Source organism: Bison bison, unplaced genomic scaffold, assembly GCF_000754665.1.
Source record: "Bison bison bison isolate TAMUID 2011002044 unplaced genomic scaffold, Bison_UMD1.0 scf7180017864146, whole genome shotgun sequence".
NCBI lineage: Eukaryota > Metazoa > Chordata > Mammalia > Artiodactyla > Bovidae > Bison > Bison bison.
This window is the reverse complement of record NW_011494718.1, coordinates 12,417,322-12,443,610: the sequence shown is the minus strand read 5'-3', so window position 1 is coordinate 12,443,610 and position 26,289 is coordinate 12,417,322. Positions and strand designations below refer to the sequence as shown.

Sequence of the window (26,289 nt, the reverse complement as noted above, 5' to 3'; positions counted from 1 at the left end):
AAAAAAATATGAGCTATCAAGCCAGGAAAGGACATGGGGAAACCTTAAATGCATATTACAGAATGAAAGAAACCTATCTGAAAAGGCTATGTAATGTGTACTTTCAACTATGTGACATTCTGGAAAATGCAGAACTATGGAAACAATAAAAAGATCAGTGATTTGGGGGTTAGGGGTGGAGTTAAGTAGAGCTCAGAGGATTTTTAGGGCAGTGAAAGCAACTGTGCATCATATTATAAGGATGAATAGGTGTCCCTATATGCATTTGTCCAAACCCATTGAATGTATCACATCAAGAGTGAATCTTTAGGTAAACTATGAACTTTGATAATAGATTTGGGGTCAATATAGATTCATCCTTGGTTTAAAACCTTTTTTTCTTTTTTTACTCTGTTGAGTGATGTTGATAATTGGGGAGGTTTTGCATATGTGGAAGCAGGGGATATATGGGGACTTTCTATACTTTCTTCTCAATTTTATATTGTAAATCTAAAAATTCTCTTAAAATAATGAAATCTTATAAAAAATTGTTTTCCTCTTAGATAAAATTCTCAAAATTCTCTTTTCTTGGGTCTATACCTAGAACTGTATATACCTAGGTATATATCTAAACATAATTCTTTGTTTAATTTTTTGAGAAACTGCCTGCTATTCTGAATCAGCCACACCATTTACATTCCTCACCAGACATGAATGAGGATTCTACATGTTCTCCCCAACACTTACTGTCTTTTTGATCATAGCCATTCTAACAGGTAAAGTGCTATCTTACTGTGGTTTTGATTTGCATCTCCCGGATGACTAATGATGCTGAGAACATTTTCATGTGATTATTGACCATCTGTTTATCTTCTTTGGAGAAAGAGTTATTCTAAACCTTTTGCTGTTGTTCAGTTGCTCAGTCACGTATGACTCTTTTCGATCCCATGGACTGCAGCACGCCAGGCTTCTTAGTCCTTCACCATCTCCTGGAGCTTGCTCAAACTCATGTCCAAGGAATCAGTGATGCCATCCAACCATCTCATCCTCTGTCGTCCCCTTCTCCTCCTGCCTCCAGTCATTGCCAGCATCAGTCTTTTCTAATGAGTCAGCTCTTCAGATCAAGTGGCCAAAGTACTGGAGCTTCAGCTTTAGCATCAGTCCTTCCAATGAATATTCAGGACTGATTTCCTTTAGGATTGACTGATTCTCCTTTCAGTCCAAGGGATTCTCAAGAGTCTTCTCCAACACCACAGCTCAAAAGCATCAATCCTTTGGGGCACAGCCTTCCTTACGATAAACCTTTACTCCATTTTAAAAACTGGATTATTTGCCTTTTTATTGTTGGACTATCTGACTTCTTTATACATACGAAAGTGAAAGTCGCTCAGTCATGTCCGACTCTTTGCGACCCCATGGACTATACAGTCCATGGAATTCTCTAGACCAAAATACTAGAGTGGGTAGCCTTTCTCTTCTCCAGGGGATCTTCCCAACCCAGGGAGCAAACCCAGGTCTCCCACATTGCAGGCGGATTCTTTACCAGCTGAGCCACAGGGGAAGCCCCTTTATATATATACATATATATATAATTTTTTAGATATATGTATTTTTTATTGAAGCACAGTTGATTTACAATGTTGTGCCAATCTCTGCTGTAGAAAGTGACTCCGTTACACATATATAGAAAGTCCTTTTTATATTTTTTCCATTTTGATTTAGGACATATTGAATATCCCTGTGCTATACAGCAGAACCTTACTGTTTAATCATCCTATATACAACAGTTTATAGCTGCTAACCCCAAACTCCCAGTCCCTTCCTCCTGTTACTGCCCCCCGTTTTAGCAAGCACAAGTCTGGTCTCTCTGTCTGAGAATTTGTTTCTGTTTTGTAGATAGGTTCACCTGTGCCATATTTTAGATGCCCCATGTAAGTGATCTCATAGGGTATCTGTCGTTCTCTTTCTAACTTCCCTTCACTTAGTATGATCATCTCTGCTTGCCTGCTGGTGCTGCAAACGGTATTATTTCACTCCTTTTGATGGCTGAGTAGTATTCCATCATATATCCGTACCACATCGTCTTTGTTCATTCACGTGTCGATGGACATTTAGGTTGTTTCTGTATCTCGACTATTATGAACAGTGCTGCTATGAACATAAGGATGCATGTATCTTTTTGACTTATAGTTTTATCTGGGTATATGCCCAGGAGTGTGATTGCTGGATCATATGGTAAGTTTATTTTTAGTTTTCTGAAGAACTTCCACACTGTCTTCCACAGTTGATGTACCAACTTACATTCCCAACAGCATAGGAGGGTCCCTTATGCTCCACACCCTCTCCTTATAGACTTTTTAATGATGGCCATTCTGACCAGTGTGAGGTAGTACCTTACAGTTTTCATTTAGATTTCTCTAATAATTAGTGATGCTGGGCATCTTTTCATGTGCCTACTGGCCATATGTAGTTCAGTTTATTACTTGTTTTTCTTTTGTTGCTTGTGCTAATGGTATAATAGTTAAGAAGCTGTTTCCTGATTCAAGGTCATAAAGCATTACACCAATGCTTTCTTCTAAGAGTTTTATAGTTTTACGTCTTACATTTGGACCTTTGATCTACTTTGAGCTAATTTTTTATATATGGTATGAGGCAGGAGTCCAATTTCACTTCTTCCCTATCAGCTTTTAAAACTAAGAAATAGCTTTCTTCTAACTTTCACTGAATAGTGGACGTAGGGAGAAAGAATAGCTATTTCCAAGTCCAAAATTAATTTATGAATAAGAAGAGAAGGCAGCAACTGAATTTTTCCTGAAGAGTCTGAAATCACCTTCAGTAATTGTAGAAATCCAGTATTTCAAGCATTGAGGTGAAGCTCAGTGCTCTGTGATTTTCCAATGACCAGCCAAGTAAAAAGAAGACTTCACTTTTAAGGGATACCATGTGAAACCAACAAAATAAATAAAATTAATGGATAACAGTAATATACCCTGCACACTGCTAGCCCCTAAGGTATAGTATACATATAAATATATGTAGCTCACAGTCACTTACCCTAATGGCTAAGCTTGTGAAATAACGCTGGTTTTCCAGGAAGTAGTTCAATTTCAATGAGTGAAGTAGTTCAATTATGTAAGCCTTTGGAGGAAAAAAAGGGGTCAAATTCCTTTTAGGAGATATATCCTATTTGCTCACATCAACAGGGCTGGTGAAATATTCAAACAGGGGCACAAGGATTTTGTAAAAACAAGATTTTATAATCTTGTTGATAACCATTCCAACAACTCTTTAACTTTTTTATTGAGTATTAGACAGTGGACAACCATTTCATCAAATAAACAAAAAAAAAAGGAAAGAAAATTTCCTGATTTTGAAGACACAGATAGAAGAGATTCTCTAAATAGAGAATGATGGGAAGAAGGTATAAAAATGGCCTCTGCATCTTCAATTACCTTTAGAATAAATGTTCATGTATTCAAAAGAGATTTTTTCAAGGCTTAAATGGATTAGAACTTGGTTTAACTGAGTCTTTAAATTTTTTAAATAGCTTAATATTTGCCTTTTATTGGGTCTCACAAACACAAAGAAAGTGGAAAAAAAGGAAAATGTATTCAAAACCATGTTTAGAAATATGTAGGAAGATGAGTAGAAAATACATAAGATCAATATACCCATCATTCTCAAGGGAACAAATGTTTCATAAGAGCTTCTCTGAGCCAGGCACTTGCAATCAAAAGAAAACTGTCTCCCTCTGATAGCTCATGGCTTAGCCTCACAGGGAACCTACCTGAGAACGTCAAGAAAACTTCAGAAAGTGCCTCATTAGAGAGAAAGCCATCCATAAAACTAACAGATACCCATGGAGAAAGACAGGCCAGAAATAAGAAATTTTAAAAACAAAAATAACAGGTTATCACTGAGATACCTTCTGGTGCTCGGCTCAGAGTTCCTCTCTGAATCACCACAGAAAAGAAGAATCACCTTAGAAGCTGGACAGTCTTGGAAAGTGTCATGTAAGAGTGACATTGAAGTTACATCTCACACAGAGATGGGCTCACCATTTATGATAATCCATTATGCAGCAGACATATAATGATTATCTGACCTATGCCATCCAGGGACCACATAAAATTGGTGACACCAAGGAAGTGATGGAGCCTAGATGATACCTACCTAAGTTTTGGTCTACCAGCATAAGGACTGATACAAAAAATGGAAAATTGATAGTTTCACCACCAAATAGGTAAGTCACCAGGAGAAGGCAATGGCACCCCACTCCAGTACTCTTGCCTGGAAAATCCCATGGATGGAGGAGCCTGGTGGGCCGCAGTCCATGGGGTCACTAAGAGTCAGACTAGACTCAGCAACTTCACTTTCACTTTTCACTTTCACACATTGGAGAAGGAAATGGCAACCCACTCCAGTGTTCTTGCCTGGAGATTCCCAGGGACGGGGGAGCCTGGCGGGCTGCCGTCTATGGGGTCGCACAGAGTCGGATGTGACTGAAGCGATTTAGCAGCAGCAGCAGCAGCAGGTTAGCAGGATAGGAAATTATTGGAGTAGAGCAAAATGTAGCTGAATATGATTACCACATGACTGACTGCTGCAAGGCCACCCAGAACTCCCTGCTCTGATCCTATAAGCTACAAGCAACTTTTTGCTTTAGTGAGTAGATGGGTCCTCCTAGCAGCTTCCAAATTAAAAGTCCTCTCAAGATGTCTCCTTGAAATAGGAGACCTCCTCCATCACTTAACATCTACTTAGCTCTGATGAATAAGGCTTTATGAAAAGAAGGCTCAATTTTCCATTTACTGTCAGACTGTCTTTCCCCATACTTGGTATACAGAAACATCCAAACTTTCTTCTAATTCTAGATCTTAATTATGAGGATTAATTATCAAGACTTAATATCCAGACCTTCCTTTGAAAAATGTCTCTGTTTTAAGACAAGGTTAGAGAAAGCAATATGGTCTCCACTATAACTCAGACATACTTAACAATAAATCCATTTAATTCAACAAATGTTTCTTAAAGATTCTACTGTATACAATGTTTTAAGTGATAATATTATTTCAACTTTTGCTCCTGTTGCAATGGCACTGTCTAATTGGGATTTTGCCTGTACAAGGCCCTCCAGGAAAACCATGAAGTAGAACCTGAAGTTGTTCCTTTAAAACGCCAAGGAAGCCTTGGTGGGTGTAAGAACAGTTTCAAAACTACGATCATTTAATCTTATGCCAGAATTATACAGTGAGTTATTAGTAAAGAAGAATGAAAATTATAGCCCTCAGCTTCTTACCAAGACTAAATAACTGCAGCATGAGGTTTAAATAGAGCAATGACTAACAATTAACATCACTGTTAATCTTCAGTTTCTCAATGCAAAGAATCTTAGGTCGCTAGTACAATGATGAAGTTCTGATTCTGTATCGGAACTATAGAAAAGGAGAACATCCACTTTCCATATTGACAGTCCATGTGTGATTTCATCCTGTTCATAATTTTCCCTATTGGAAACTCAAGTCATAGTTCAACCAGAATCCTAATGAATGAAGAAATTCCAGTGCTTCAAAACTCCACATAACAAGGCAGAGCAAACAACACAACCCCTACCTGGAAAGAACTGAGAAGACAAAACCAGCAAGCTGAAAATAAGAATCATTCATTCTGGAAGTTTTTACAAGATGGTTTCTTAAAGAACCCAACGCTGGAGAAATTAGAAAAGGCAAAGAAAATTCATGTACTGCACAATGATACTGTAATGATGTTATAACCAATTTTTGAAACGCAAATAAGTAGAGGTAATTCTGGTACAGCTAAGAGACAAAACCCTTAGCATGCATTCAGTATGGCTCTATTTTTAAAATAATGCCTCTGACACACAGCAGTTCAATTTCTGTGTTAGCCTCTAAAAAGCACAAATCAATGTTTCACAATATGATTCTCTGCATGACGAACCTCTTCACTTATCTCAAGGATAATTGCAGCTATTAAATATTATTCTATGAATACAAGTTAATAGCAGAAATGAAGACTTAGCTTCCCTAATCCCCTCTTTGGCTTGTTCCCAAAATTCACCAACTCCCTCCATTAGGAGGGACAAAGAGACAGCAAGACAGAATGGGAAATATCTATTAAGGCTCCTCATGATGAAAGCGACTGAGGTATCTGGGATATGATTCTATATCATTCTGCCTTTGGCAGGGTAGAGAATTTAATATCAAATCTTTCTGCACATCCAAGAGAATGGATCAGCCCCTTAAGAATTCTCTTTTGCCAAGAAACAAAATGGTCTACCTACTAGCACTGCATTAGCCTTTGGTGATGATGAAATTTTAAAAAGCATGTGTAATAAAGGCGTGGCTGGAATAAGCAGGCATAAAGCAAGTCGTTCCTTGCTTCTTTAACCACCAGCACTTACCTTAGTCCTTCCTTTCAACCCTCAAAATAATAAACACACAGTTCTATTTTAGTAGGGAAGGGTTTAAAATACTTATGTTAATATAACTGAACATCTGCCAAGAGGAAAAACACTAATATCTGTCCTCATCCCACACTCAAGCTTTTTTCCCCTCTATGTCCACCATTCAGTACCAAACATGACTCGTGACATCTTTAATTTCATCTATATGTCAACTTCACACTAGTAACCACAGACACCTGGTCCAACTTAAAGCTCTGCTTTGTAACTTCCCATATAGCATAGCAATATACAGGCCTCAAAGAGCTGAGTGTCCTTGGACAAGGCATTTATCAATTTGATTCCCACTTTCCTCTTATGTAATAAGTGGTGATCGTAAGAGTGGACTGCCAGCATCTAATGCCATACGTCTGGGTGCACATCATTCCTGTTGGCTCACCCCTATCAGGGAGAAAGCTAATGTCAGTCTTGGATCCTTGAGTTCATTTATCTCAAAAGACTCAGGATTTGAAATTAGGAAAGAAAATTTTAAAAGCCAGTAGTGAGCACATTTGTTTTTTTCCTACACCTCAGTCAATAGTGCTTTGACCTGGGCTTTTGACTGCAGATTTCTTAGGGCAAGAGACCTATTTAGGATGATGTCAGTAAGCTATTTATGTTATTACTCCAGCAAAGGAGAACAATAAACCCCTATTTCGGAGAAGGAAATGGCAACCCACTCCAGTGTTCTTGCCTGGAGAATCCCAGGGACGGGGGAGCCTGGTGGGCTGCCATCTATGGGTTCGCACAGAGTCGGACATGACTGAAGCGACTTAGCAGCAGCAGCAAACCCCTATTTTTGATGTTTTTGTTTGTTTAAATGGATGACAATCAACAAAAATAATCGTTCATATTTTCATAAGCTACAGAACACAATTCTAGCAGATACAAGGTAGAACTATCACTCTGAAAATCTGAATGTCAGTAATTTTGAAAGCTTCAAATGCATGATCAGCTCCTATTAAAATGTCTTATGTGTATTTACAAGTGCTAACGTCTCACACGTACCCTTCTGTGCTATCACCCAAATGCTCAAAAAATCATTAGGAGGAATGGTTTGAGGTTGAGAGCTGTAGGAAGACACATGCTGTCCAACTCGCCTTGTGGCACATGGGAGAATGTGGACTCTGCTCACCTTTCAGAAAAGAATGAGAATGGATTTTATGGGGAATGCAGACCTATCCTCCCTATAGCCTCCACATCCCCTGACTCCCTGTGCTGCACAATCACACAGGAGCAGCCCATAATCGTCCAGCATCCATTCCCATCTGCTCATTCATCTCTGCTTTCTCCAGCAAAATAACATCACCAGAGTGCAGTCCACAAGCCAGGCTGGTGACACGGAAGCCCAGATTGCCTGGATCTGAAAGAAGAATCTTATGGTATAAAAAGACAACTGGCTCCATTTAAGATTCCTCCTTGCCCATCAGCTTCAGCCCATGCTCCCCTTAATCCCCTGAACATATGCTGTGGCAGTTCCTGTCCTCTCCCTGCCCTTGCCAGGGCACAGGAGCCTAGCTGTTCCCAGCAGTTGGTGACTTCCTCTTGGCTCACCACCGCGTACTAACAGAACGGATGCTAAAGACCAGTTCATGGCAAAAGGCATTTTCTCAGACTCTTAGACTTAACCACTGCCTACATCCACTTCCCTTTCACCCAATTATGATCTCTGACAGTGAAATATCCCCAACTCACACTGCAGCCTCCAAAGCCCAACCATACCCAATGTAGGGGGCTCCACTACAACCCTACGCTGTGAAAGGTTTTAGTTGTGATCAGCACGGTTCCAACTAGGAAGAGTTCTCCTAATGGGTTCGCTTAGGCAGGCGCAACCAGAAAAGTAGGTCAGAGGCCTGAGTTACAGTCTGAAGGCTTATATGCATGTTGGCTAGCAAAGCCAAGCCCCAGAGTTCTGGATGGTTTGCAGGATGCAAGCAATGCAATCTGCAGTTGGATCCTCCTGCTACTGCCCCCAATACTCCCACATCAGCCTTGACCAGAACAATGACAAGACACACTCCTACATCTTCCAGTTATCCCCAAAGCCCAACAACACTTCCCTTAGGTGGCAGGAAAAACAAGTCATCTAGATGTTATTGGTACAAACAATTTTCTGGTCACCATGCTCCAGCTGTCCCAGGCAACAACTTCTAATTAAGACAGGCCTGATCTTGCTTAGTTGCGATGCTTTTTTCCTATTTGGTCAACAGATGTCACATTAATGTGGTGTTTTTAGCTTTCATACTTAGGTTTTAAAAAAAAATAAAATAAAAAGTAAGCTGTCTTCTCGCCTTTACTCCATCATGTACTTATGCTTATTATGTAACTGTACATACACAGACATGCACACACACAACCACACACTTTTGACATAACACACAGGATTGTTAAGGGATTAAGTCAGTACTCTAAGCTCTTGAAGACAATCTGACAAAGCAGCAGAAGAAAACTGTCAAAGCTTATCCATTTCTTTGGTTTTTCCCTCATTACTGTGATAGTTGTTTTTTTTTTTTTCCCCCTCTCTCTGCCCTCCAAAGAGAAAATCTTACACCTTTTGACAGCCCAATTTCTGAGCCTAAGCTACAAAATAGCACTCTCCCATGCCCTGTGTCATTTGAGACCTTCCCACTTCTAGGTTCTCCAGGATCAAAACACTCCACACCCTTCTTGGGGCTACAGACAAGAAGATTTGCTCAGAAGGGCAGAGGTGGCTTACTCTATCTGGTGAGTAGCAAAGAATTTCCTGAGTGTCACAGTAACTTTTAAATCCATCAGAAACTATCTAACACTAAGTTTTTCAAACTTGAGAACAAACATGGAAAAGTGACCATTTGCAAAGAGCAAGCATTGGAGGTTCAACAGTGTAAATCTTCCTGGATCTAAGGAATGTTAAACCAGCCACTGACAACCAGCAGCAATGTATTACTTCTGAGTAGAAAACAAAATTCCCTCATAGCTTTACTGTGAAACCATTTGGAGTAGGACCCTTAACGTATATTCTTGGGCCCTGCAGATATATCAAATCCCTCACTCTCCTCTGTATTTAGGGGAACAGTGGAAATTCTGGACCTCAGCCATCATACAGTTGACAGCAAAGGAAAAATAATAATACCGCAAGCCAAAAAACCAATTAAGGGTAGCTCTAACAAGAGTAGTGAACTTGATGGGTCCCTGTTCAATGAAATGGCCAATCAACAGTTCTTATGAATGCAAACACGTCCCCACATACTTTACTCTTTTCAGCCTTATCTCCAGCCCCAAATGAAATACATGAACTTACAAAAAAAAAAAAAAAAAACAAATCAAAGGTCTTATGTCAAATGAAAAACTGCCTAATGATAACAGTCAACTCACTAAGAAGTAAAGTCTTAGAAGACAACTTACACTTTGAATTCCTGTCCACATTCATATTAGCAGTAGCCATAGAGCTGACTACCTATACTGCACAGTGACCTCAGCTGGTGCTGGCATGGATTAGCTATGATTTAAATTTAAGGTAAGATACATTTACATTCTATAAATGTATTTCATGCATGAACTACAGAATGAGCTTATGACTGCTATCTTATCAACACAGTCAGCAAAAACTCATTCACAAATTCATACTTGGTTTTGGTAAACAGAACCATCACTAGATCTCTGGATGAACTATACAAGAGGTGCTCACTTTTCCTTTGACTTAAAGCTCTGAGATTTTCGAGGAAAATAGAACAAATGATTTTCCACATAGGTTCAAACCATTAGCCCCCTTCATGCTTAGTTGTGGAAAAACACATGGAAAGTAATTCTAAAATGCTAGACTATTTACCTAAACTCACCTGGTTTGGGACCCCCTTTCCCAAACAGCTCTGCTCCCACTGGTATGGTCATGTTTAATTCCTTTCTACTGTAGCACAGGTTTATTAGCAGAGGGCTTGCTAAAATCTCCACTGTCCATTCAAACAGTCACTCCGTATGGATATTAAGTAAAGAAAATCCACTTAGTGATGTGCCATTTGGAGGGGAGGTCATATTGATCATCCTGATTAGCACTGTCAGCTAGGGTAAGGAAGACTGGCTGGCGCTAAGGGCCAGCTGCGCAGGGTACACAGACCAAGACAATGAGCAACATCGATGGCCTCTGAGCCATCGGTCTAGGCAGTGATGGATGTCATGTGAACAGCTTATGGGGTTATTAAGGGTAGAGAACTGGCCCGAGAGAAACCCAAAGTCCATCTCCTTTCATTAAGATAAAGTTGGATTTTCCATGACACAGTGCAGGGCTAAGGTTTTGTCCCTTTTATCACTGACACACACAAAAAATCAATTCATATATTAAATAAAAACTCATGAGCATGTGTGTAAAACAAATTACAAAACGCTACTTGTCTGTTTTCTTTTAAATGAAGAACAGAATATATAAAATTCCTTAGTAGACACAATTATAGATTATTCAATTCTATGTTATTTAATCTGCATTGTTTAATGCAGATTAACTGCATTTAATTGCATGGTCCAAGGGAAGAACAAGAAACTGGGGCTTTCTCTGCATCCTTTTGTGCATGGAAGGGGTACATGCTTAATAAGTATGGGTACAATATATCACTCTGCAGTCTTCACCTTACACCTTAGACTGAATGGAGCCTGTTGCATCCTTCTAGACCAGAAAGAGTCCTTCCTAAGTTGCAATTAAATAGTTGAAATCAGAAATCATCAGTAAAAAAATGTCCCTGTATTTACACATACATATACATACTCACTTATACTTTTCCCATTTCTTTTCTTCTGTGCTCCCAAAAGAAGTCTCTACTATTAATAATTACTTAACTGTATAACCTGGAGTGAATCATTTTAACTTTGTGGTCCTCAATTTCCAAATTAAGGCTAAAAATCATTTTCACATTAAGAAACGTCTACAAACCACAGGAACACCCTAAAGACTAAATTGAGTAAGTAATGCCCAGTAGAGTTCATATTAGAAAGACATTATTATCCTTCCCTTTGCTCTCCACCCCTTCTAGCACTTAGCCCTGTCAGTTCCAGAAAAGCTTGGCTCACGTGGAGCACCTCCCGGGAAGGATGACAGCAAATGCTTTCTTCTGGAGAGCAGCCAGGTTTTCGTGAATGTGCATACATGACATCTAAAGCTAGCAGAGTGATTTTCCAATCCAAATTGGCTTCATGTCCTGAGCTTGTCTGAGTTGGGAGGCTCTCTTAGTAGGATCACTAGAAATTCTGTGTGGGGAAATCTCTGGAGTTCGCCCTTCCTTTTGAGCATCTGATAATGAAAATAAGAGAGACTTTTCCATTGGGCCAATTCTTAATGGTCAGGGAGCCCTTCAGAGCAAATGAGAGGGCTCCTGTTGCAAGAAATCAAGCCAAAGAACATCACGTGGAAGCGCAAGGCTGCAGGCTCTTGGGGATGTTTCTCAGACACTTTGCCACTTCCATCACCACTCCAGGGGAACATATCACTGCTGCACAATCGAGTTCCGCAGCCTGAGGACTTGACTCACCTTGATTTATGCTTCCAGAACACACTTGGGAATATGGGCCTAGGGGTACCACACACAGGGAGGCTGAATCAATGTCCTCAAGATGCTGCATTTTTATCTCTATTGATCAAGAGTCACAACTCCCTTCAAAGACACTGCTTTCAGTAACTGCATATCGACTTCCCTTTCTCCTGATGATAACATGTGGGGCAGCAGATTGTGCTCCCAATGCTGTGCTTCCCAGTGGACATTCAAGAGGATCCCGTCACAGAGGGCAATCTTGCATCCTTTGTAGCGTTTCCATCTTGTTTGTTGACACCCCAACCCCAGTCCTTGAGCACTGAAGGTGTGAACAAATACATCCTTAAAAGACACAATCGATTTCTTATTCCTTAAGTCCCAACTTGCTACACAAGCAGGTTTAAGGAATTTGAAAAATCACCGTGGTGGAATAGCAAAGGCAACAGCCATCTAGCCCCACAGACCACTTCCTACAAATTAAGATTTAAAAAGTCCACGGGAGCTCCTTCAAGTGGCACAGGATTCCAGTAAGTCGCCTTTTACAACACATTGACCAAATTAAAATGGAAGGCTTACCAGACACAGCAGCTTCCTGTACATGGAAAATTTCACTGCACTGAGTATAAACACTGAGTATAATCACAATTTAAAACCTTGCTCACCTCACAGCACCTCAAGCTGAAGGTCAGTAAGAGGATGGCCTTCAAACTATGCCATTTTGTAGTGGCTGTTACATTAATTCCCTAGAGCTGCCATGTGCATGCATGTGGGCTCAGTCACTTCAGTGTCTGACTCTTCACAATTACCATACAATGGGTGTCTTCAAACAACTGGACTTTATTTTCTTATAGCTACAGAAGCCAGAGGTCTGGAATCAAGAGTCTCTGGCGGGTCACCCTCTTCAGGATGACTCTAGGGAGTGTTATTTGCACAGTGGTGTCCCACTCTTTGCAACCCTATGGACTATACATACAGCCTGCCAAGCTCCTCTATCCATGGATTTTTCCAGGGAAGAATATTGGAGTGGGTAGCCATTCCCTTCTCCAGGGGATCTTTCCAATCCAGGAATCAAGCCTGGATCTCCTGCATTGCAGGCAGATTCTTTACCATCTGAGTCACCAGGAAAGCCCAAGCTGACTCTAGGGAGAATCACTCCTTATTTCTTGGAGCTTTCCGAAGGTTCCATCTCCACATAAGTCACCCTTCTCTGTGTATCTCTCTGTGTCCTCTCCTCTTTATATAAGGATGCCAGTCATCAGATTAACCCAGTACAATCACACCTCTATCTTTAAGCAATTGTATCTACACTGAATATTTCCAAACTGGGTCCCACACTGGGGTTTCAGGTAGACATGAATTTGGAGGGGATATTATTCAACCCACTACAGTTATTAATGAAAAGTCCAGTTGGACTCCTATGGCAAGGATTAGCTTGATATAAAAATAACACTTTCTGGGACTTCCCTGGTGGTCCAATGGTTAAGAATCTGGTTTATAATGCAGGGGACAAGGGTTTGATCCGTGGTCAATGAACTAAGATCCCACATGCCGTGGAGCAACCAAGCTCACACCACAACTAGAGAGTCTGAGCACCACAGCAGAAGCCCCTACATGGCACAACTAAGACCCGATGCAGCCAAATAAAGAAATACATTAATAAAGACGCGTTCTGCAGAAATAGGAAAACAAAGACTATATTTAAAGCCATTAGAGCTGGATAATAGGGTATGTGAGTGACTCATCGAAGGAGATAAACTGAAGTTAAGCTAAGAAAAGCCACAACTATGAGTAAGCCCACACCAAGAGCTTCCATACTTCTCTCTCACTCTTCTTTAAGGGGATAGAGAGCTGTGTCGTCAGAGCCAAACGTGGAAATTATATGACATTTTTCAGGGGGAAGAAAAACACTGCAGCTCTGCTTCCTTCTCCGCCTCCAACCCAAGGAAGACTGTGGACAATACACACCACACTCTCACCTAGACTCATTGCTACCCTCATCTAAGAATCAAACATCTCAGCATCCAAGCAACATAACTTAATCCAAACTTGGAAAAAGAAAGCAGAGCACAGTATAGGCCAGTTAGAAATGCTTCCTTTGCTTCTCCAAGTTGCTCTGCAAAAATTAAAAAGCACAGTTGTTCAATCCTCTAAACTAGCTTCTATGCTGTGAGTCTAACTTGTAGGATTAATCGAAACTTTAGAAGTCATTTTAACAATGCATATTTTCTAACTGAAACTTTATTCTCTACATAGAAAGCTGGAAAAGGTGTTCAACATCTTCAGCATTACATTTCACTCTGAAAACTAACACATCAGGAGAAACAATCTAGAAAGCTTCAGGAAACTCCTTCACCATTGCAAGCTCTCCAGTTTTCAGGAATAACCACCTTCATTGTACCATAAAAGTGTTTCCAAGAGGAAGACGGTTGAATGACTAATTCTCCAAGCTTGCTGCTCTCCCTGGTTCCTCCTGCGGGTGAACAGAGACTTGGGCTGCCTTCAACATGCAGTCCTGGTGAGCCAGTACCCTGGCTACAGTGGGAGAGTCTATGCCTCTGAGCCCCTCTTTAGAGCACACGGGAGTATTTTAATACACAACCAGTTCGGAACAGTCACTCCCAGTCCTCTAGCTGGGAGTTCCTACAGGGTCTTCCGTCAACACTAGGGTCCATGGTCTCAGTAATCACCTCACAGTAACAGGCTCCAATGTCTGAGAGCCTCCCTTTGTGACCTAGGAGTAGCAGGGAAGACTGGAAAGAGGGATGAGAAGAATGGAATAAAAACTTTCCCAAGACTTCCCTGGTGGTCTAGTGATTAAGACTTCATGCTTACACTGCAGAGGATGGGGGTTCGACCCCTGGCTGGGGAACTAAGATCCCACATGCTGTGTGCCAAAAAAAAAAGTATGCAGGAATGTGATAGTCAATGTACATGTCTGAATATATCTGAAAAAAAGAATGTCAGTAAGCAGGAAATTAAAAAAAAAAAAAAAGAAAACTTTTCAAATCTGTACCAAGAAATCATTGATGAAGACGGACATAGACCTATCAGAGTATCTAAACAAAAGGTGGAATAAAGGAATAGGAGAAAACGTTCAAATTCCAGTTCAAATTCAATGAAACTCTGTAGAACTGTTTGCCCAGGTCTTGGGTGACTATGGCCCTCTCTGCTGTTACTGAAGGAGGAAATGTGTATCTTAAACAGCAACGGAGAGATGAACCAGCATGGATCATCAACCTCCTTTACGATTCTCCTTTCTTTTAAGAAAGGACTTTTCATCCGGCTGATGACAAAGCCTGCTTCCTAGTCCATACTTTAAATGCGACAGCATCTGTTTTCACTCGGTAGTAAAAGGTATACATTTCTTCCTTTACATCTTCAGCACTACAATCTTTCTCCCTCCTCTATGCCCCTGATTTAGATGTTGCTAAAACCGCAATGAACAGAAACCTCAAAGGAGCACCACTCAGAGTGACAGGCACTTTAAACAGTTCAGCAGTCAGAGGTGTGAGGAGGCTTCGAGGGCCATGGCCGTGCCAGGCGGCCTCCAGGACTCAGGTGTGACAGCCCACGCCAGGCTGCTCACAGAAGCGTGACAAAGGCAGAGCAGCGAGTGTGTCTCCTGCTTCTGTTTCGGTTGTGTTTCTTCTCTCTGCAACTCTGCTAATAGCTCTTTATAAATGTGCAATCGATGGTAAGTGGATACCTCAGCATATTAGATCAGGGAGGTGAAGCGTCGGCGTCACTCAGCTCAGGGAGAGAGAGCAGACTGTGAAGCCAACACCAGGAAGTGATCGCCGAGAGGCCTTCAAAGGATGGCCCTCAAGGGAGAGCACATCAAGGATGGCCATCGCATCACTGCCAACAGCGTCAGGCGGAGCCCTGCACTCAGCCTAACTCAGACGCAGCAAGTGGGCTTGGCCGGGCTAACTTCTGCCTCCTGCCCGGACACGTTGCAGCCGCTGCACTGTTTCCTTTACATTCATAAAGCTGACAGGATAGAAGTAAGGCGCTGACCTCACTCCAGAGAATGCCTGTGCACTGTGATGTATAAACTCACAGTCCAAACAATCTGAGCCCATGAAGCCTTACAGTTAAATCCAAACTCCAGTCAGGACATTTTATGAGCATGTGGCATACCACAGCCTTGTCCCCTTAGGTTAAAAAACCTTCCTGAGGGGACTTTTCTGTGGCTAAGACTTTGCCTTCCAATGCAGGAGAGTGTGGGTTTGATCCCTGGTTGGGTAGCTAAAAAAAACCAAAACATAAAACAGAAGCAATCTTGTAACAAATTCAATAAAGACTTGAAAAATGGTCTACATAAAACAACAACAAAAACTTTAAAACCTTCCTGAAGATGCACACTGGGGTGACACCTTCTCACCTGCCAGACCCAGTCCAGATGGCACAGGCCATATAGGCCACAGAGAGGAACATGTCACTTCTGCACTGCTCTTCTGAAAAAGTCATTATTTATTAAGTGCTTTCTAAGAAAATGAGTCCCATCACTTCATGGGAAATAGATGGGGAAACAGTGGAAACAGTGTCAGACTTTATTTTTTTGGGCTCCATAATCACTGCAGATGGTGACTGCAGCCATGAAATTAAAAGACGCTTACTCCTTGGAAAGAAAGTTATGACCAACCTAGATAGCATATTCAAAAGCAGAGACATTACTTTGCCAACAAAGGTCCGTCTAGTCAAGGCTATGGTTTTTCCTGTGGTCATGTATGGATGTGAGAGCTGGACTGTGAAGAAGGCTGAGCGCCGAAGAATTGACGCTTTTGAACTGTGGTGTTAGAGAAGACTCTTGAGAGTCTCTTGGACTGCAAGGAGATCCAACCAGTCCATTCTGAAGGAGATCAGCCCTGGGGTTTCTTTGGAGGGAATGATGCTGAAGCTGAAACTCCAGTACTTTGGCCACCTCATGTGAAGTGTGACCCATTGGAAAAGACTCTGATGCTGGGAGGGATTGGGGATTTCACATTCCTACCCTTAATGTGTATGAGTCCCACCTGCTCCATGTCAGCTGTATGTATGTTTTGTAGGACACGGGACCCCTTGTTTATGAAATACACACTATACACAGCTGAGTCTACTTTTAAGGCATTAGAGTATTAGGTGACCATCCTAATTAATTATGAGTGGGAATTTTTAATTTCTACCCTCTCCCTATAATACAGATGATAATGAAAAAAAAAAGTACATTGATAACAATATACATCTATTGAGTGTTTACCATATGCTTGATTCTATGCATTCCATCTTGTAAATACTCTATGACCAGACAAAGCTAAGTGTGTGTGCGTGCTAAGTCACTTCAGTCGTGTTCAAATCTTTGAGACCCCTATGGACTATAGCCCACCAGGCTCCTCTGTCCATGGGATGCTCCAGGCAAGAATACTAACATGGGTTGCCATGCCCTCCTCTCCAGGATCTTCCTGACCCAGTGACTGAACCTGTGTGTCTTACATCTCCTGCACTGGCAAGCCGGTTCTTTACTACTACTGCCACCTGTTGCTGCTAAGTCACTTCAGTCGTGTCCGACTCTGTGCAACCCCAGAGACGGCAGCCCACCAGGCTCCTCCATCCACGGGATTTTCCAGGCAAAAAGTACTGGAGTGGGGTGCCACTGCCACCTAGAAAGCCCTAATAAGCCAAGGACTAAAGTTAAACCATTAAACCCATCTTATAAGTGATTTAAGTATGGGGAAAAGACAACAAATAAATTATACATGATCACAGAGCTAATGAATGGCAGAGTCAGAATCTGAACTCAGAAATCTGAGCACTGAGCTTTAGCTCTTAACTACTATCTGTATCCCAGAATCCCTAGCTATCATCTACACATTCCTGAATGTTGGCTATTCATCTTTTTTAGTACTTATTTATTTAGCTGTGCTGGGTCTTAGTTGTGGCATGCAAGATCTTTAGTTGTGGCATGTGGGATCTAGCTCCCTGACTAGGGATCGAACCCAGGCCCCCTGCATTGCAAGTATGGTGTCTTAGCCACTGGACCACCAGGAAAGCCCCTCAGTTTTTTATTTTACAAAGCTATGAATGATTCCTAATATTTCTTTTCAGTTCTACCTCAGAAACAACTGATTTCAAGTCTTTCAGGAACAGATTGAGAAAGAAGCCCTGGAATATTATTTTGAGCAGAACAAATGCTCAATTCTTACAATACCAACATTTCTACATAATATAAAATCAGCACAGCAATGACAGAGTGGATATTGATTAATTCAGTCCAGCACCTCACTGAGTAAATGCAAAAGTTGGTCCTAAGCTGTGAGAAAGTATTATTTCAAGGAACATGGCTTACTTTGTAACAGTGCTTTTCTGGTGCAAAGAAGAAAAAAAGAAAATAAATAAATAAATAAATAAAACCTCCTGAGCAGACAGACTCATTAGCCACTGTGTGTCAGACTGCTGTCCCGTTACTGAAAGGCCTGACCATAAAGACCCAGGGCTGGAAGATAACCAGGTCAGCAATGTGTTGTATTTTAAGAACTTCCTGGCATTTGTAGCCATTATTCTAATGGGTGAAAACAGAGGGTAATTGTACAGCCACTTCTTTGTCTAAGGAGAGCCTAGGAGTCCAGCAGGGATTGAGGACAGTAGCTGCATTAAAGAGAAAGCAAGGAAAACGGCCCTTTCTAGCAGTGGCAGACTGTGATATCGACCATGTGATAGAGAATTTTGATTCATCATCAAAAGGAAAAGAAAGGTTAGAAAAAATAATCAGCATCTCCCCAGTACTGACACAACAAAAGGAAACAGTTCTACTATAGAGATTAACTCCGGGTAAAAGGGTCTTCAAGAGAAGGAGGATTGTTCGATGACAAATTGGATTTTTAATACCTACTGAGTGCACAGCACGCTGCTGGGGTTGGGGGATAGGACGTTAGGCAGTAGTTAGACACAAACAAGAAGTAGGAAACAGGGACTTTCCTGGTGGTACAGTGGATAAGAATCTGCCTGCCAACGTAAGGGACATGGGTTTGATCCCTGGTCCGGGAAGATTCCACATGTCACGGAGTAACTGGTCCCTGAACCATGATTACTGAGCCCATGAGCTGCAACTACTTAAGCCTGTGGCCTAGAGCCTGTGCTCTGCAGCAAGAGAAGTCACGAAATGAGACACCATGCCCCACAACAAAGAGCAGCTCACCACAACTAGAGAAAGCCTGTGCACAGCAACAAAGACCCAGCACAACTGAAAATAAACAAATATTTGTTTAAAAAAGAAGGCAGAAACAGAAGGGGGGTCTCTAGGCCAGGCTGCAGTTTATCATGCACTTGGGGAAAGTGCCTATGCCCCGGAAACAACCATGACGCACTCCGGGCCGGTCACTAGCTATTCACCACCAGCACCTTTGCTCACACTAAGTGCAGCCACACGTCAAGTCCTCCCAAAATGCTGCCTCCTTTACTCCTACGCAGAATCACATGAGGCAGGCATTGCTCACCTCCATTTTATAGATTGTTAAACGGATTGGGGAGAGTTTCGCTACTTGCATCTACCCATGTAGCTGGTAAGTGGTAGAGTCAGGAATCCAGTGCAGCTCTGTTTGACTCCAAAGCTGATGTTTAGTTACTAGGTTATAAAAACTCTCCAGAGCCTTCAGAAACTCTTGCAAGAATAATCCCTCTGGTTAGTGAAGGCCTGGAAGGCTTCCTGTAGGAAGGAAAGTCATGGCAGAGAGACTGAAGAAAAGGGGGCAAGAACATTACAGTGGGCAGCCAGTTGGTAGCATGTGGTCAAACACAAACATTCACCACTCACTTCATATATGCCAAACTCTGGTGACAGTGATGAGAAACTCAGACCTGATCCATGCTCTCCAGGGACTCAATGTTTATCAAGAGAGGCACACACCTCCACGAGGGTGAATCTACCAGGCAGGGACATACTCCTGAGGGTCTGGCACACTTGGCAAAGCCCCACCATTTACACCCGATCTAAAAAACAACAGTGAGTGCTCTGTTTACCAGATAGCATGGCACTGCCACAAGTCAATAGCATAAAGTCAGTTTTCATTTCCTGGGACTCAACAGCTTTGAAACTTTAATCTGTCCTTAAACTGGATGATACTTGCGTTATTTCAAATTATGAGAAAACAAGGAGGCTTTATAAATATTTTAATATCAGCCTATTGTTTTTTAGAGAATAGTTGATTTAGAATGTTGTGTCAGTTTCATTTGTACAGCAAAGAGATTCAGCTATAGATATATATACTTTCATTCTTTTTCAGATTCTTTTCTCATATAGGTTATCCCAGGATTCTGAGTAGAGTTCCATGTGATATGCAGTAGGTCCTTGTTGGTTATGTATCTTATATATAATAGTGTATCTGTGTGTTCATCCCAAGGTTCTGATTTATTCCTTCCCCCAGCCCCACCATATTCCCCCTTGGTAACCATAAGTTTGTTTTCGATATCTATAAGCCTGTTTCTGTTTTGTAAATAAGTGCATTTCTTTTATTTTTTTAAAAAAAATTAGCTTCCACGTATGAATGAAATATGATATTTATCTTTCTCTGACTTATTTCACTTAGTATGATAATCTCCAGGGTCCATCCATGTTGTTGCAAATGACATTATTTCATTCAATATCAGCCTATCCTAAAGTGACATAATACATTATACATGTGATCGTAAGATGCAATCATACCACTCACCCTTTCCTTTCTGAAAAATTCGGCCTTAAACTCATTAGGTGTGAAAGAACAAAACACGTGCCAGTAATGGGAATGGGAGGGGGTACCATGGTGCTCAGAACAAAGGGAAACTAGAAGGAACCCCATGGTGTTACACTGGAATTTAAAGCACAAGTGTCAGTTTTCAAGATAGACAGGCAGGTTTTCAAGACAGACAGGCAGACAGATATACTGTTCTGTATGTCTGTAATACACAGACACACAAAGCCGTAGTACTGGCAAAGCGAATATACGTACACACACACACACATACACTCTTCACCCTTTACTGATTCCATATTTCTGAATCCATTTACTCAGGAAAGTTTACTTGTAACCCTAAACTTGATACCTGCAGCAGTTTCCTGGTTATTCTTGGACACATGTAGAGTAGGAAAAATTCTGAGTGACATGATATACATTTTCCCAGCTGAGATTCAAGAAGGCAGTGCCCTGCCGTCTTGTTTCAGCTCTCACACTGTGAACATGTCCTTATTGTGGTCTATTTAGTGCCATGTTCTTTGCATTTTCTGTGGTTTGCTTGGTATTTACACTGCTTAAAACGGCCCCAAGCGTAGTGATGACCTGTCTTGTGTTCCTAAGCACATGGATGCTGCAATGTGCCTCATGGGGAAAACTGCTGTTGGCCAAGAGTTCAATGTAAATGAATCAACAATATATATTAAATACATTGTCTTTAAACAGAAACACACAAATACATGGTTACATACGGATTACTTAACAAAGATGTTGTGACCTGAGGCTGGCAAGAACCCAACCCTGTATTTCCCCAAGGAGCAATGGTTCAGTATTTGCTAATTCTATGTTCACTCTGGCTTTATAAATCACAATACTGTAAATATCAAGAACCACTGAGGAAGCCTGGGATGGATGATACCCCAGTAGCAAAGAGCACTCTCAGTGCCCAGATATTGGCTTCAAATCACCTTTTTTCTAATAAAAGCTACCAAAGCTCCTTGGAGAAATGGCTGGAAAAGGGGAAATATAAGATGAACCCGGCATTTCTTTTTCTATTAGAAAGTAAAGAATTGCTCAAAGAACGATGATGCATCAAAAGGCCACAGGAACAAATTCGAATGGGCTCCCACTGGTCACATCAAGAACAATGTGAACAGAAAAATAATAGTTACAGATTATGTCTTGCTGAATAAAATATGAAACATTAGTCCCTACCAAAATAAATAAATGAATAAACAAAATGAAAATTTGATAAGAAGTGGAATAGTTACACAGTTTCCAAGTATCTCCCAACAAAGTCGTTATTCATTGACTTTGAATAGAACAGAGAAAAACAAAACAACAATCAAAACCTTTACAGGAGTAAAATCTAGCCAACACAACCTCAATCATGTGATGACACGAACATCATCAGTAATGGGACAAAACTAGATTGTGTACCACATGTGTGTGTGCTCAGTCATGTCCAAACCTTTGTGACCCCATGAACTGTAGCCCACCAGGCTCCTCTGTCCATAGCATTTCCCAGGCAAGAATACTGGAGTGGGTTGCCATTCCCTTCTCCAGGATCTTCCCAACACAGGAATCGAACTTGAGTCTCCTACATCTCCTGCACTGGCAGGCAGGTTCTTTACCACTGAGCCACCTGGGAAGTCCAGTGACAGGACACAAAACGAACAGCATCATTCTTGTGATATTCTTGACCAAAGATGCACAACTTCAATTTATCCATGAGATAAGACCGTAACATTGAAAGATAAGCTACAAACTAATAGTCTTTTCAGCTGCAATAGTGTCACAGTCATCAAAGTCCAGAAGAGGCTCATGGACCATTGAAACTAAGGAAGACAAAGGACACATAAAAGACACGTGACAAGTAGTCACAATGAATGATTCTGCGTTTGGTTCTCTTGCTATAAAGAACGTGAAAGGGACATTTGTGGTGCAACTTGAAGGGCATCTGAGGATTAGATGGCAGTAATTGTGATGACTGCACTGTGGTTAGTTCAAGGATGGCCTTTTCTAGGAAACACCTGCTCAAATAAAAGTAACCGGGGATGACTCTGCATTAGGTAGGCAACTTAAAATCAGATGGTTCAGGGAATCATTCTTTGTGCTGTACTTTCAAGTATTTCTTTAAGTTTGTGATTGTTTCTAAAAAATTACAAAGTTTTTTTTTTTTTTTTTTTTGCAGTAAGCTCAGAAAGGAAGCTAGTCCAGATGAGCATTCCTTTCTACTAACTTTTCCTCCACCTCTAAAGCAAAGAAACACCCACCCCCACCGCCCCGCTCCTGCATGCTCACAAGCCCTCAGGGCTCCCACACTGCCTCTGTCCTCCCCCAACAGGCACAGTCCCTGCAAGGGTTCTCAGGGTACACTGAAAGACCTCTAATTGCTCATCTTCTGGTTTCTGCCCAGTACTCCACCGGAACCCATTCTGGCCACTTTTCACATCTCTTCCCTGCTGATAACATAGGCCTTCCCTGTCCAGTCTGCCCCCCTGCACAGCGCTGGACACCAGTGGGTGCTCTAGTAGACCTCCCATCTCTGACCTCCTCCCTCTCTGTCTCCTCTGGAGGCTCTCTACCTTGCCTAAACCTCATGATCCTTGAGTCTCCTCTTCCTCCTCCTCCTCTTCCACACCTTTGCCTGGTGGATCTTATCTGCTCTTAGGACTTGAAATCACCAGATCTGTAGAGAGAGGCCAGGCCTCCCTGTGTTCTCCTGATCCATGATGTCATCACATTTCCCCAAGATCTTTCACCATATCAAATTGATGCTATCAACAAAATCACCAACATTTATGCTACCCCCCGCCCCTGGGTTTCTGATCTCACTGGCAGCAATTCAGTTCAGTTGCTCAGTCATGTCCGACTCTGTGGCCCCATGAATGGCAACATGCCAGGCCTCCTCATCTATCACCAACTCCCGGAGCTTGCTCAAACTCACATCCATCGAGTCGGTCATGCCATCCAATAATCTCATCCTCTGTCATCTTCTTCTCCTCCTGCTTTCAATCTTTCCCAGCATCAGGGTCTTTTCCAATGAGTCAGTTCTTCACTTCAGGTGGTCAAAGGGTTGGAGGTTCAGCTTCAGCATCAGTCCTTCCAATGAATATTCAGGACTGATTTCATTTAGGATTGACTGGTTTGATCTCTTTGCAGTGCAAGAGACTTTCAAGAGTCTTCTCTAACACCACAGTTCAAAAGTATCAATTCTTTGGCACTCAGCTTTCTTTATCATCCAGCTCTCACATCCATACCCAACTACTGGAAAAACCATAGCTTTGACTAGACAGACCTTTGTTGGCAAATTAAAGTCTCTGTTTTTTAAATGCTGTCTAGGTTGGTCATAGCTTTTCTTCCAAGGAACAAGCGTCTTTTAATTTCATGGCTGCAGACACAATCTTCAGTGATTTTGGAGCCCAAAAATATAAAGTCTGTCACTGTTTCCACTGTTCCCCCATCTATTTGCCATAAAGTGATGGGGCTGGATGCCATGATTTTAGTTTTCTGAATGTTGAGTTTTAAGCCAGCTTTTTCACTCTTCTCTTTCACTTTCATCAAGAAGCTCTTTGGTTCCTCTAAGCTTTCTGCCTTAAGGGTGGTGTCATCTGCAAAGCTGAGGTTATTGATATTTCTCCCAGCAATCTTGATTCCAACTTGTGCCTCATCCAGCCTGGCATTTTGCATGATGTACTCTGCATATACATTAAATACAGGGTGACATATACAGCCTTGACATATTCTTTCCCCAATTTGGAACCAGTCTGTTGTTTCATGTCCAGTTCTAACTGTTGCTTCTTGACCTGCATTCAGATTTCTCAAGAGGCAAGTCAGGTCATCTGGTATTCTCATCTCCTTAAGAATTTTCCACAGCTTGTTGTGATCCACACAGTCAACGGCTTTGGCATAGTCAATAAAGCAGAAGTAGATGTTTTTCTGGAACTCTCTTATTTTTCTATGATCCAATGGATGTTGGCAATTTGATCTCTGGTTCCTCTGCCTTTTCTAAATCCAGCTTGAACATCTGGAAGTTCTCGGTTCGCATACTTTTGAAGCCTGGCTTGGCTAGCATGTGAGATGAGTGCAATTGTGCCGTAGTTTGAGCATTCTTTGGCATTGCCTTTCTTTGGGATTGGAATGAAAACTGACCTTTTCCAGTCCTGTGGCCACTGCTGAGTTTTCCAGATTTGCTGGCATATTGAGTGCAGCACTTTCACAGCATCATCTTTTGCTACTTGAAATAGATCAGCTGGAATATTAGATCCATGAGTCAAGGTAAATTGGAAGTGGTCAAACAGGAGATGGCAAGAGTGAACATTGACATTTTAGGAATCAGTGAACTAAAATGGACTGGAATGGGTGAATTTAATTCTGATGCTAAGTCACTTCAGTTGTGTCCAACTCTGTGCGACCCCATAGATGGCAGCCCACCAGACTCCCCCGTCCCTGGGATTCTCCTGGCAAGAACACTGGAGTGGGTTGCCATTTCCTTCTCCAATGCATGAAAGTGAAAAGTGAAAGGGAAGTTGCTCAGTCATGTCCGACTCTTAGCGACCCCATGGACTGCAGCCTACCAGGCTCCTCTGCCCATGGGATTTTCCAGGCAAGAGTACTGCAGTGGGGTGCCATTGCCTTCTCCAGAATTTAATTCAGATGACCATAATATCTACTATTGTGGGCAAGAATCCCTCAGAAGAAACGGAGTAGCCCTCATAGTCAACAAGAGAGTCTGAAATACAGTACTTGGGTGCAATCTCAAAAATGACAGAATGATCTCTGTTCATTTCCAAGGCAAACCATTCAATATCACAGTCATCCAAGTCTATGCCCCAACCAGTAATGCTGAAGAAGCTGAAGTTGAATAGTTTTATGATGACCTACAAGACCTTCTAGAACTAATACCAAAAAAAAAAGATGTCCTTTTCATCAGAGGGGACTGGAATGCAAAAGTAGTAAGTCAAGAGATACCTGGAGTAACAAGCAAGTTCGGCCTTAAAGCACAAAATGTAGCAGGGCAAAGGCTAACAGACTGTAGCCAAGAGAATGCACTGGTCATAGCAAACACCCTCTTCCAACAACAGATGAGACAGCTCTACATAGACATCACCAGATGGTCAACACCGAAATCAGGCTGATTATATGCTTTGCAGCCAAAGATGGAGGAGCTCTATACAGTCATCAAAAACAAGACCAGGAGCTGACTGTGGCTCAGACCATGAACTCCTTATTGCCAAATTCAGACTGAAATTGAAGAAAGTAGGGAAAACCACTGGACCATTCAGGTATGACCTAATCAAATCCCTTATGATTATACAGTGGAAGTGACAAAGAGATTCAAGGGATTAGATCTGATAGATAGAGTGCCTGAAGAACAATGGATGGAGGTTCATGACACTGTACAGGGGACAGGGATCAAGATCATCCCTAAGAAAAATGAATGCACAAAGGCAAAATAGCTGTCTGGAGAGGCCTCAAAAATAGCTGAGAAAAGAAGAGAAGTTAAAGGCAAAGGAGAAAAGGAAAGATATACTCATCTGAACGCAGAGTTTCAAAGAATAGCAAGGAGACAGAAGAAAGCCTTCCTCAGTGACCAATGCAAAGAAACAGAGGAAAACAACAGAATGGGAAAGACTAGAGATCTCTTCAAGAAAATCAGAGATACCAAGGG

The 26,289-nt window shown here is 41.6% G+C and overlaps 1 protein-coding gene across 12 annotated transcripts in view; it reads right to left on the bottom strand.

Moving 5' to 3' along the window:
- TLN2 (talin 2) overlaps positions 1-26,289 on the bottom strand; it is a 499,482-nt gene that overhangs the window by 242,031 nt on the left and 231,162 nt on the right. The window contains exon 1 of one of the 12 annotated variants that reach the window (XM_010840792.1): positions 3,034-3,184. The exons of the other annotated variants lie outside the window; for them this stretch is intronic. The gene's annotated coding sequence lies outside the window, so the exon portion shown is untranslated. Of the gene's footprint in view, positions 1-3,033; positions 3,185-26,289 lie in introns of those variants that run through there. 12 annotated transcript variants of the gene reach the window in all.